The sequence below is a fragment of the Hemicordylus capensis genome, chromosome 1 (assembly GCF_027244095.1).
Source record: "Hemicordylus capensis ecotype Gifberg chromosome 1, rHemCap1.1.pri, whole genome shotgun sequence".
Taxonomy (NCBI): Eukaryota; Metazoa; Chordata; class Lepidosauria; order Squamata; family Cordylidae; genus Hemicordylus; species Hemicordylus capensis.
The window spans coordinates 129,421,113-129,434,946 of NC_069657.1; the positions used below are offsets into that span (position 1 = coordinate 129,421,113).

At 43.9% G+C, this 13,834-nt stretch overlaps 1 protein-coding gene across 20 annotated transcripts in view; it reads right to left on the reverse strand.

Moving 5' to 3' along the window:
• TNNT3 (troponin T3, fast skeletal type) overlaps nt 1–13,490 on the reverse strand; it is a 55,989-nt gene extending 42,499 nt beyond the window's left edge. For 6 of the 20 annotated variants that reach the window (XM_053253986.1, XM_053253954.1, XM_053253947.1 and 3 more), the window contains exon 1: nt 13,377–13,482. The gene's annotated coding sequence lies outside the window, so the exon portion shown is untranslated. Of the gene's footprint in view, nt 1–13,376 lie in introns of all 20 variants that reach the window. The other 14 variants (XM_053254064.1, XM_053254020.1, XM_053254010.1 and 11 more) reach the window with 7 other exon arrangements.
• Between the last annotated feature and the right edge of the window lie 344 nt (nt 13,491–13,834).

A 13,834-nucleotide genomic window follows, 5' to 3' on the forward strand; every position in this document is an offset into this window, starting at 1 on the left:
TACTGGAAGTACCCGGTGCGCGTGCATGTGTGTGGATGTACGTCCTAGGCCTTTAAAGCAATGATACAATCTTGGTCTACAACCAAATCATACTTCCATATTACTATTCTCATTTCGTATTTTGTAGATGTCACAATTTATCTATTTTAAAGGTGAATAGTGCTTTAGCATTCTTTCCTCAGAATAAATTTGTGACGAATTTGGCATACTCAATCCTAGCACTTAAAATAGCTACTACGTTTTACTTTTTAAAATGCACTGCTTTTAATACCATAATATGCTAGCTGAAAGGTTTTTTTTTTAATTGTATTTTTAACAGAAATGCTGAATGTATAATGATCATATTTTGTCATTGTTCTCAACAGATCTTTAACACTCAATAATCAGATCAATAATTCAAAAATGACATCATGCCCAAGAGAAGCAGAATCTTTCTCAGATTCAAATTGACTATGATTCAAATTTACTATGTATGGTGATAATCAATAAAATGAATAATGTTTGAAGATGAAATCCTACAAATTTAAAACTGTTCTTTACTTCCCTTTTGCAAGCACATTAATACAAAGTTTTATGACAGATATTTAATGTCTTCAACCTTCCTCTAAGTGCAGTCTACAGAAAATGACTTTGCCTGGTCAACAATGGGTCGTGTGTGTGCGCGCACATGCACATATACATACGAACTAGGCAGTTGCTAAAGTTACAAGGCTTGTATATGTGCCAAAGACAAATAAGAGAAGATCAGTTAAGATCAACTGCCTGTTAGATGGAGAAATGCCAGCATTCTTTGGGTAATGTATCTGGTTAGCTCTTGCATTTAATACAGCCAGGATTCACACGGCAGGGTAAGCCCTGGAAAAGACTGGGATCATGAGGGATTTTTGTTCTCTCTTGGAAACATATGGCCTTCCATTCCACAGCTGCAGCAAATGGCACTGCTCCACTGAAGACAATATAGATACACCAGTTGTGCTGAGGCAGTTCCTTGCCCCCATATTCCCATGTTTAACTACAGAGCAGAATTTCCTGCATACCCTACAGAATGTAAGTCTTACTATCCCCAAAGAAGAAGAAGAAGAAGCCTCAGCTGAGGGTTGAAACAACAATGGGACCTTTTGATGACTATAAGCAATGGCTTCACACAACTATTTTTAAAGTGCTAGAAAGGTCAGGGAGGTCAGGGATAAACTCTCCAGGAGGGATTTAATTCAATCTCCATCTAAAAATCCATGATGGATGGAGCTCAAATTAGAAAACAAGGCTCCTCCCCAGGAAACTCAAGCCTTGACTTGACTTCATTACTCAGCTGATATATGAGAGGAGTCTTGAAGAAACAGGCAGATGGATGTACGTCCTGAAGGAACATCTGCAGCTCACAAGATTTCTATTTCCGAAGAGTATAATAATCCTGGAGGCAACAGTCCTGCCATATAAGGGATCCTACCCTGCTCCCAATGACAACACTTGATGATATAAAGTAAACACCAAGAAGGGTGTGTGCTTACAGAGTCTCCAGCACTATGATGTGAGACTCTAGGTGTTTCAGACATAAAACCCCAAGAACAGGCAGACAGGACAATATTTCTGGTCTCTGGGATGGCAGGGGCATAGGAAGCTGCCATATACTGTCAGACCATTGGTCTATCTAGCTCAATAATTTCAACACAGACTGGCAGCGGCTTCTCCAAGGTTGCAGGCAGGAATATCTCTCAGTCCTATCTTGGAGAAGCCAGGGAGGGAACTTGACACCTTATGCTGTTTCCAGAGCGGCTCCGTCCCCTGAGGGCTCACACTTCTAGTCTCCCATTCATATGCAACCAGGGTGGACCCTGCTTAGTTAGGGGGACAGGTCATGCTTGCTACTACAAGACCAGCTCTCCTCTTATAGTGAACACAAAAGTCCAGAATATCTATTAAATGTTCCTTTAAATCTAACTCTTCCTACAACTCTGTGTATGGAATTTTTGGGTCAATGGAATTCCAGTGATCGATGCACCTGACCCAGAATGAACTTCCCTTAGAAATAAGGGCAAAAAGAAAAGAAACATTATTTATCTGCACCCAGATGTAATTCCAAGGAAGCCAGAGGCCATTTTGGGTGCATCGTTTAGCAATGGGATGGTTGCTGTTAATTTCTGGATCATTGGTAGAAATTGATCAAAGACTCCAGAATGGAGCCTCATCTGAAAAGACATCCATTGTCGGAGAAACATTGAAAGAATAACTGTATGTAAGAAGTAATTATACTCCACATTTAAATAGTTCGATTTAAATATGAGCCTATCTAGATGACTTGATCAATACAGGACACTTTTCAATAGGAAGGACATACACCATTATACACATCTGATTGAAGATTTTAAAAGACATATTCATTTTTAAGTGAGAAAACACAGGGTTCCAAGAATGAGTCCATTCTTTACTATTCTCTTCTGCTACTGACACTTTGTTGAAAGGTTCCCATCGAACAAAGCTTCCAAAATGATGGGTTGTGAGAAGTCTGTGAGTGGGCTACCAGTAATGGGCACTGGGAAAAGAGTCCAACAAGATGTGTTTATTTCCATTTTAAGAGATGAAAATGTCAGGAGATCATAGGTAATGACAAAATGGGTCCCTGTAAGAAAGGTTTGGGAAGCTTGTTAAGAAAGTGATTTGTTACTTTCTTATGTGACCCAGTGTGTGGGTGTGGGTACACTTGCACACATGTGAACATTGTCTTGTATAATTGGCACGCAGGGCTGTAGCTATAACTGAACAGATGGGTTCAAAGAACCTGGCTCCCCAGCTCCTGAGGGCCCCACAGATCCACCACTCCCTATTTTCTTCGTTATCTCCCTCACTCCGAGGACTTGCAGGGGAGCGGGGCGAACACAGGACACCTCTCCCCTAGCAACACTCCTGTTGGCACATGCAAGATGGTACCGAAATGTGCACTGCACAAAAGGTTCCTAGAGCAATGGGAACTGGGGAACTGTTGCCTGTGGGAATTATCATCTGGGACAAGATGGTGCTGGCCTAGAGCTACTGCTCTAATGAACCCATGTGCAGAGCACATTTCAGGCTGTACCTTAAAATATTTCCATTTTTACTTCAAGAGGCTGAAGTTAGTATGGTCAGGGCCGAAAGTCTAACATACTTTTGCACAAAATATACCACCCCTGGCATGTTAAATTGTACCTCAGAATCCCTACCTAGAAACTTGAGCCTGCCTCACAACCGGACTAGGTTTGATCAAAGGCTTCTAAATGGAAGATACTTCTGAATGGTAATGTAATAAAAACAAAAGTCATAGTGGCCAGATAAGGTCATTTTCTTGGTCTTATCCAAGACAGACAAGAGATAGATAGATAGATAGATAGATAGATAGATAGATAGATAGATAGATAGATAGATAACCAGCCTATGAGCCAGATCAAACAATCTTATTTCTTCACCGTGCTATAAAAATATAGACATTAATTTGAAATTAAAACTGAACAATTACTTCCTAAACACAAAGAAGCTAAAATAATATCTGGATCTCATTACTATCTTAAATGGGGGTCTTTGTCTTATTATTCTAACCTTTGTTGTTACTGAGATAGTTATTCTGCTACAAGGGAGAAGCCTCTTATTGAAGCAGGCCATGATACCTACGCCAGTAACTATACATGACATCAAATGCATGGCCATCACTAGTCTGCCCAAAATAAACATGTTTAATTCCAACCTCCCTCTCCATATTGTCTATTACAAATTAATTGTATTCTGATATAATATCAATATGTGTTTCCCAACCCACAACCAGGGTTTCTAATAGCAGGAGGTGGACAGTGTAATATCAGAATGCAGGCAATTTGTCACAGACGTTATGGAAAGGAGGTAGTAATTAAATACTGCCATTCTTGGCATCATCAGCCACAAATCTAATGTAATATAGTTTCAGCCTAAATCAAACATTTGGATTGACAACAAATTTATTAAATATGCGCTAAGGTCCACTGAATTAACTCTCCTGACAATCCCAGATCACTCTCCATAGGACCATGTTCCCAGAGGCACTCTAACCCCCAGCCCTTGGGGCCCCGTCCCATGGACTCCAAGGCCTGGTGGGGGGCTCCAAAGGCTGGTGGGCCTCCTGCTGCCAGCACAGGCCCTCATCCCCATTATGCCATCCACCCATGTGCACGGCTGGCAGAGGTGAGGTGATCAGGCCTCCCCCCTGCCCACGGTGGCAGTGGCGGATGGCAGAGCAGGAAAAGTAAACCCTCAGGCTCAGCGGCCTGTTAGAACTGTGAGGTGCTACGGTGCGTCTGCGTAGTTAGAATACAGCGTTGCAAGCCCGTGGACTGTATTCGAACTGCGCAGGTACGCCGGAGCGTCTCGCAGTTCTAAGAAGCTGCTGAGCTGGAGGGTCGACTGCCACGGGCAGAGGAGAGACCTGCTCACCTCACCCCACATCCCTCAGCCATGCACATGGGCGGCTGGCATATGGAGGAGGAGGGCTCGCGGCGGGGGGGTGGAGGGCTCAAGGGGGCCTCACGGCAGGGGCAGTCTGGATGCCCAGTTTGCCTGGGTGCGCCATTGCATGTTCCTACTACATAGAAGTGGCTTTCCTGTAGATAGTTCTGTGATTCCTGCATGTAAGTTGTAACATTTGTTTCTGGGCTCAATGCAAAGCTGGTTTTGACCATTAAAGTCTTAAAGGGTTTAGGGCCAGACTACTTAAAAGACCACCTCCTCCTACATGGTTCTGCCTGTCCTTTAGGGAGGCTGTCTTGCACATCCTGCCTTGATCCAGTCTCATTTGGCAGGGATGTGCGAGAGCCCTACTCTGTGACAGGCAGTACCCAAGCTGCAGAACTCCCTGCCCAGGGAGAGCTACCTGAGACCTTCTCTGTTCTCTCTTTGCTGCCTTTTAAAGGCCATTTTTGTTTAGCTGTTTAATCTTGTAATTATTTTATTTGCTGTGGCTTTTTAAAACTTGTTTTGTTTTTCTTTTAACTGTATATATTGTGTTAATCACCTTGGGCATTTTGCTTAGTGAAAGGCAGATATAATTCTTCATAAATAAGTAAAAAGAAGCATGTGTGAAAAGGGGCAAAAGTGTTCACAGAGTGGGTGTGGCCACCTGCCACACATTCAGGGGGTACTCTAGAACAACTAGCTGGGGGTAGTAAAGGGGTTACAAAATTATTAGGGAAGTGAGGATTTTGCTATATGTCAAATAATTATAGAAGCAAGGTAATTAATGTTGTTAGTTTATTTTCGTTTTAAATGCAGCTTGCTTGACATTTTAAAACTTATTCAGAAAATAGGCCAGATTCCTCTTAGAAAACACTGAAGTTGTTCACACGACTGGGTGGGCGGGGGCAAAGCTGGTTGAACCCACCTTCCCTGCAAATGAGTGCTTTACTGTGTACTGCGTGTAAGTCCCGCGCTCCCAGACGATCCACACTGCATGGCACAATGCAGAGCTCCAGAGGTCAGGCTGTTGCGTCCCAGCCTCCAGATATCCCACAATGATGCACCACGTGACATGTGTGATGCATTGTGGGATTCCCCCAGGGGCGCACTAGACGCCTGTCTCTGTGTCTGCTAGGGCTTAAAGTAGCTCCAGCAAACACACGATCCCAGAGCCCAGGTAAAGGGCTCACCCATTCCTTAACCTTAGCTAAGTGCTGGGTTAAAAAGCTGGGCTAGGAAGCACTTCCTGAGCTAGGCAGCACTAGGGGCCTTTAATGCACAGCCCCACTGTCTTTTTGGATTAGGTCAAACCTTCCAGTCTGCTTTCCAGGCTAGTTTTCTCTTCCTGTCCAAGACCATGTGGCAGGAAAAACTGGGGTTGGGAGAGAGGTCAGTACCAGACCAGCTGAAATCTGCAAGGGAGATGTGCGAAACAAATCTTTTGTAAACAAAAAAATTCACATGCTCTGCACACATGGCTTCCTTCCTGGCCAGGAGGGAAGCTAAGGGATTGGTGTGGCTCCTGGGAGGCTGGAAGAGTTTCATACCTACTTGGCTGCACTGGCCTCTGCTGCTTGTAATGGGGCAGAGGAGTAAGTGAAAGCTTATTTAAACAACTGAGGCCTTTTAAAAATAATTAATTCATGCAATAAGGCTCTAATATACTATGTGGGGCAGCAGGAAATATTTAGTAGCAATTACATTATGGCACTTCCAATCAGAATTGATGGTATTATTATTATTATCATTAATTCAATTTCTATACCGCCCTTCCAAAAATGGCTTAGGGCAGTTTACACAGAGAAATAATAAACAAATAAGATGGATGCTTGTCCCCAAAGGGCTCACAATCTAAAAAGAAACATGATAGACACCGGCAACAGTCACTGGAGGTACTGTGCTGGGGGTGGCTAGGGCCATCTGTGCTGGGGGTGGCTAGGGCCAGGATATCACTGAGGGGAAATGAAGCTAATTCAGAGCAAAAGCAATGCCCTCATTTGAATCAGTTCTGTTTCCTTTCGGTATCATTATTAGCAGAAAAAAACATGGAACCAAAAGCAATCCAGCTCAGTTCTAGTTGATTTCTTCTCAGGTAACTTCATCTATTCGATCATTTAGATGTTCTGTTGTCTGACATGTCATTGTTTTTACTTATAACTAAGTTTTGTTTTAAATCATTTGCACCCAAGCAGAAGTTTAAAAAGCATACATCATATTTTCTTCAAGACGTGAAAACTAAACCTAAAACTTTTTAAAAGAGGTTTCCACAGATCTGGATGTGTCCATTAAGATATGTGCAAGTTCTGAGCACAGTTTCCTCTAATCCACTAGTCTGGGACCTGGTTTCCTTGGAGATGACCCCTGTAACAGCCTCCTGGAAATTAGGATAGGTACTGCACCCCCTAATATCCAGCGGTTGGTTGATAAAATGGGGGATGCAAGAGTTAAGATTTGCCTGGAAACATTATCCTTTTACCACAAATGCTAAGCAGTGGTAGGATTCATCAGTACGAAGGGAAATGCACTTCTGTGTATATGTTCAGATAAATTCATTCCTTTGTTACAATTTCACATGTCCCACAGCTGAGTTCTGGCACTGAAAACTAGTTCTACTCTAAGGGCATGTATACACTCAGTTTCAGTCTGGTTTAGCTATCACAGCTCCTAACCAGGAATCCTGGGAATTTTAGTTTTGTGAAAGGGCTAAGAATATTCAACAAAGAATCCCCACATCAATATCAGACCATATGCACAAGCCACAGGAGTGGCCCATCCATGAGGCGAGGTCAGGCGGTTGCCTTGGACAACAGATTATTGGGACACCAGAGAGGCAACAAGATGTACCTTCTTTTAAGAAAGGGGAAAGAATGGGAGGTGGCCAGCATTTGGCACCCTGCCTCAGGCACATAGAGGTCTTGAGCCACCACTGACAAACAATGCAAGTGGTCGCCTGGGATGGAAGTATTTTTAAGGGGACTAGTAAAGCAGGATCAAATCCAAAAGGTGCACTCAAGGATCCCTTTGAAATGTTACTGAGGATGCCGAGATGCAGCTCTTAGATCATGTGTGGCTACATATGTGTGCAATTCTGAGAATTGCACCCCAGTGACCTTGCCTTGGAGAGGAGAGCTGGTCTTGTGGTAGCAAGCATGACTTGCCCTTTAGCTAAGCAGGGTCTTCCCTGGTTGCATATGAAAGGGAGACTAGAAGTGTGAGCACTGAAAGATATTCCCCTCAAGGGATGGAGCTGCTCTGGGAAGAGCAGAAGGTTTCAAAGTTCCCTCCCTGGCTTCTCCAAGATAGGGCTGAGAGAGAGTCCTGCCTGCAACTTTGGAGAAGCTGCTGCCAGTCTGTGAAGACAATACTGAGCTAGATAGACCAATGGTCTGACTCAGTAAATGGCAGCTTCCTATGTTCCTATGCCAGGGATCCTGAAGACACTGCTGTGTAGCCCTCTCTAGCCTCAAGTCCCAGGGCTCTTTGCGGGGGTGGGGTGGGAACACAAAAGGTTATCCTGTTTCTAACCAATTTCAGTGCTTACTATAGATCGGCGGCCAGTGGCATAGCAAGGTTGGAGTGGGCCCAGAGACAAGATTTTTAAATGGCCCCCCGTCACTGAAGCTTAGCTAATGAAGCTCAACTAATAAAGTAAAGAAATCTTAAATGAGGCTGAATAGAGGTAACAAAAAGCATAGTGTGTGTGTGTGTGTGTGTGTGTGTGTGTGTGTGTATATATATATATATAGAGAGAGAGAGAGAGAGAGAGAGAGAGAGAGAGAGAGAGAGATACACATACCTATGTGCCACAATGGAACATCATCCTAAATTATTTTTTAAAAGTTTTGTAAATTGTGGACAATGCAAGTCATTTAATGGTACTAGAGAAAGACATGCTGTTCTGGTAGCTCCAGGTCTTAACACTCACATCAATTTCGGAGGACTGAAGGAAGCCGGGCGGATGTGCAGCTGGGGGAGTCAGTCATGTGACTTGCCTCTGGGGGCCCCCCAAGGCAGTGGGCCCCCAGACAACTATCTCCCCTTACCCTATTATAGTTACGTTCCTGGACTGGCCTGCAGCCTAAGCCTAAGCAATCTTGGCTCAAATTATGCTCCGTTTCTATTTTGTCCTGATATTTCTTTTTTTGACAGCTTGAGCCAGGGCATTGCATGTCCTGGTTAGGGTTGTGCACGGACTGATTGGAGCGGTTCGGTCCAAATTCAAACTGAATTTGGACCGAACCACAAGTATGTGAACTGATTTAATCAAACCGGTTGGCTGGGCTGGTTGGTTAAATGAACCAGTTTGAACCGAGTCAGAGCGGTTCACAATCAAACTGCTCGAACTGGCCCGTTTTGCAGTGGTCCAGTTCACAATTGAACCGGTTCTGGACATCCCTAGTCCTAGTCTATCATATGTCTCAATCAGTTGATCCTCAAGAAACCACAGAAGTCATAGGGCCAAAACAGATGTGATATAGGATAATCAAATCCCCAGTTTGTATTTAACATTAGAGCAACTGCTAGAATTTTAATGGGGAGACATTTTAATCTTTTCCTTCTGTGCTGTCTTCCCAAGTTAAATTACCCCCAAGCTTGCCATTAGCCCCACAGCAGAAAGATATATAGTTTTCCATATTACACCTTATTTTTCCAAAAGGGAACAACAGTTATAGCCCCCCTCCCTTGATTAGAGCTGCTACTCTAATCAAACCAGAGTCCCCTGTGGCTATTTTAATGTACAAAAACATTGGCAGATCCACTCATACATCTCCTCTGTGTCATGCTTTGCCCCTTTAAGATAAGGCAAACTAGTAGTTTCACAAGGCTTTAAACCATTGCATCAGCTGGCTCCAATCCAATATCAATTTTAGACAAACGGATGTCCGCTTCATTTAAAGAAAATAGCAAAAGTACCAATCCTGTGATTGTTATCAGGGAGTCACTTTTCATTTGCAGTTTGAAGAAACTCTCAATGAACTCAGTTAAATCTATTTCATGTAGGCCCTGAATAAAGTGCAGAAGTTATAAATACAAGTTCTATACTGAGCCAAACCGAAGCAGACAAAGTAGATCATGATTCTGTCACACAAATCCCCCAGCCCTTCTCTGCTGCCTGCTCTGAACTATCTGTTCCTTTTGTCCCAAATCTATTCCAATTCTTGGCTTAAAGAGCACAGTCCTCATCTCCTCTGGAGCTTCTTAACAGCTGAGAATGTACCCATCTTCCACTTGATAGATTGAATTCACTCCCTTACACCTCAGAGGCCATTTATGAAAATAGCCTTCCTCCTATCAATCATTCCCTCTCCTTGGCCATACAAGGGAGGTGAGACAGCAAGCTTATGAGAGGAAGACAGGGAAAGAAAATGGGCACACACTGAAGGGTAGACCTGGCAGGTATAGCTAGCTGTCTGCAGGGAGAAAGTCAGCAACTGTCAGGGTAACCATCTATCATTTGGCAGAGAGAGCCAGTCCCCTGACAGGATCTCCTGTCAATCTGACATATTTAATAACATCTAGTATATATAACATCTAGTATATCTTTACACTCCCTCCATCTCCTTTCTCTCCGTCTCAGTGACATTCTTCTTAACTGTTTAGCTGGGCTGCAATGCGAATCTATATTTGGGACCAAGAAACCAACAGCTGGAGCACACGAGCACACACACACACACACACACACACACACACACACACAGAGAGCAAGTTGCTCATTCCTAATCCCATCCACTTGTGCTCTTGAGTTCTTGTCTCCAAAGCACAAGTTAGCTAAGAATAAGAAGCACTGAGAAACCTGGCCTATCTCTGATCCTCTTTCCTACAGCTGCACCCTCTGCTGAAATGCTTTGTGATGTTTCCGTTAAAGTTTTAGCTGTAAAAGGATTCTTCCAAAGGCATCAGATGGTATTAAAAAGCTGCTGTCCACACAAATAAATATGTTCATGTACGATATGCTGTAGAAGGCTATAAGCACTACAGCTATCAAACTCTGGGATGGGTAACTGAGTCAGTTATACTGAGTCAGACCATTGGTCTATCTAGCTCAGTATTGTCTACCCAAACTGGCAGCGGCTTCTCCAAGGTTGCAGGCAGGACTCTTTCTCAGCTCTATCTTGGAGATGCCAAGGAGGGAACTTGGAACCTAGATGCTCTTCCCAGAGCGGCTCCATCCCCTGAGGGGAATATCTTGCAGTGCTCACACATCAAGTCTCCCATTCATATGCAACCAGGGCAGACCCTGCTTAGCTAAGGGGCAAAGATATGCTTGCGACCACAAGGCCAGCTCTCCTCTCCTAGACCAGCTCATCCACCAAAGAGCAGGATGGTCTAAGGCAGGGCTGCATGACTTTGGCCCTCCAGCTGTGGCTGGAATACAACTCCCATCATTTCTATCGCCCACTGTGCCTGGGGATGATGGAAGTTGTAGTCCAACAACTGGAGGACCAAAGTTGTGCAGCCCTGTTCTAAGGCAATCAAAGCTACTGGTGTCTGCAGGAGAGAGAAACAAGTTTAGACACACAAGGTGCATCCTACAAACGCCCCAGGAAATGGTGTTGCCTATCCTCAAAACTTGCCAGCCAATCTGGCCTGAGTGAAAATTCTTCCAAACCTAAATATGGAGACCATACTTTGATCTCTGACACTTCAAAGTGGGGAGGGCACCTTGGTATATACAACTCCTTTCTAATTATGGCTGGGGCATTCACTGACGCTTGCAATACCATTACATGATAAAAGGGGAAATAGAAATACCTGGGGTGTGGGCTGGTGCCCAAGTTCTAGCTGCCACACAATGGCAGTCTTGATGTGGAAATTTTCCCCACATCACCACAAAGAGACAAAAAAGATCTGCTGTGGGGCCCAATTCATATTATGAGCTGCTGCACAAACACAACTTGTCATATGGAGACCGTTGTCACCCAGGGTGGTTTAAAGTGACCTGCACATGTAAGTTGCAATGTGTGCACACCCACTACCCCCATATTAATGTCCTCCTTACTAACCCACATTAGAGCTTGTTACAGGAAAGCTTTGGATTCAAAGGACATTCTCCCCTCTACCTTATAAAAATAGAAAACAGAAAGGTTCCTTTGCAAACCATGGCATATTGGATTGATCAGTATAACCACAGGATCTGTGGAGACTCCAAAAAGCCTGACAGACTCAACCATGGTCAGAAAAAAAAGTTATTGGGAAGATTTGATTCAGGGGCTATGAGCCTATTCTCACGAGCTGCCCTACCCAGGTTAGGGAAGCCCTTCCTGGACCGGGTTGCTTGAACCCGATCCTGGCGCTGCCTCCCCCACAAGCCCAGGATTTGTACCCAGGCTTTTACCTGGGTTAAAGGGTGTGAGCGTGCCCTTTACTCCAGGTATGAGGTCATGTTATGCTTGGGCTGCATGTATGCACACAACCTGAGCATACAGAGATGGGCACCTAGAGCGCACATCTCATGGGGGTATGCCCCCAATGCACTATGCTCATCACGTGGTGCATTGTGCAATATCCAGAGGCCAGGACGATGTGCCCTTCAGAGATCCGCGCTGCTGAGAGCAGTCCGCCTGCCCGCCTGGTTGTGTGAATACCCTTCATATGTTGATTTCCAGCAGTTTTCCATATTCAGGCTTATTTCCTAACAAGTTCCTTTCCGTGCCCACCAAAGGGCCACTGCTTTCAAAATGGTGACAATATATTGGGCAGTTAATAGCTTAAATGTAAATGTTAGAAATTTAATTCAGTCTCACAGCCTTAATTATATCTCATCTGTTTGCGGGAGGCAGATGCATACAAATTATGAGTCTACTCCTAACATATCTAGTCCTAGCCACCTCAAAACTCTTCTTATTCACACATTACATGTTCCAGTTAGCGGAATCAGATTATTACCACTACTACTGCGCTACTGCTATTTATATACCACTTTTCAACAACAGTTCTCAAAGTGGTTTGCAACATGCATGCAACAAGGCTGTAAACGACAAGTTCCAAGTTCCTAGAGTTCAGCACAGCATACCAAATTTTGAAGGAAGCACATGGCATTTACTTTATATCCACAGACTGTGTTTTCATCAACATCCAGACTTGGGAATAATTCCGAGGAGTGATCCCCTAATTAAAGCAGGCTATGCGTGACTGGAGTATAACAGTCTCCAAGCCAGGGCAGTATAAAAAGAGGCCCCTATAACTTTATCTCTCAACTGAGTTCAGCTCACTAGCCATCAGTGAAGATTATCTGAGAGCATAACTGTAAACCCACACGACACCATAACTCTTATTTCATTCACATTTCTCTGTAGTCAATGGGATTTAAACAGCGTAACTTTGAATTGAACTGAATCCAAAAATGACTCAAATTAGTCACAGCATTCAAAAACAGTACTTCAGTTCTACACCCTTCTGACAGCTACACTTATTGTCAACGGGTGCCCCCACCACCACCTTTGGCATAAGGCTTGCTGAATCTCAGTTTCATGTACCTCTGCCCTAACTCCTACCATCCCTTTCTAACAGAGATGTGAGGAAAACCACACTTGGAGCAATATTTTCAGCTTTGAAATCATCAAACCAGTTGAAGATCATTAGTATGTTTGTGTATGTGATGCATACTTTTCTTAACCAGGGCCATGAGAGATCCTATACAGTTCTCACAGGCCTTACTTTTGATATGTTTGTTGCCTGATCTTTTTTTTTTAATGATAGTGTTTCTTATTATTATCTTTCAAACAAAACCCTCTCTAAATAGGTAAGAATAAGAGCAAGTCAATGGAAGTGCTGGGATCTGTAGCCATAGTGTATGCAAGTGCCTTAACTTCTGCCTAACTCCCCTGCAGTCCTCCCTACACTTTAACCAAAGGTAACTTTAGACATGCTCTGTTCCCTTTATGGATACATCTGTCTCTCTCTCCTTGCCTAAATCTCCTTCTTACCTGAGAGGGGGAAGCTGAGAGACTCGAGGAGCTTTCTGCCGAATGGGACAGGCTTCAGGGTCTGCAAACTCCACCAGGCGATTAAGTCCTCATGTTATAGTGACATTTGATCTTCTAGAGAAGCTCATTGGCCATCAGGCTCACAACACAAGGGAGGGAAAGAGCAAGGAAAGGGAGTGGGATGGAAAGGGGGTGGGGTGCGGTGGGGTGGGATGGGAAAAGGTCATACCAAGTATAGGAGCAGCTGAAGGAACCTCACTAAGTTAAGATGGGAGGAACATGTTTGATGGGGAAAAAATCCTGTGGCTTAGGTTTCTATATTTATAACCCAACCAGGCAAGCAAAATTTAAAGACGGGTGTTGTTCAATGCAAAGTTGCTGGAGGCTCTCAAGCATGTCGTGAAGAGTAGAGGCCAGTGCGGTTCAGTAGCATATGTGATTTTAAACCCCATGTTGAC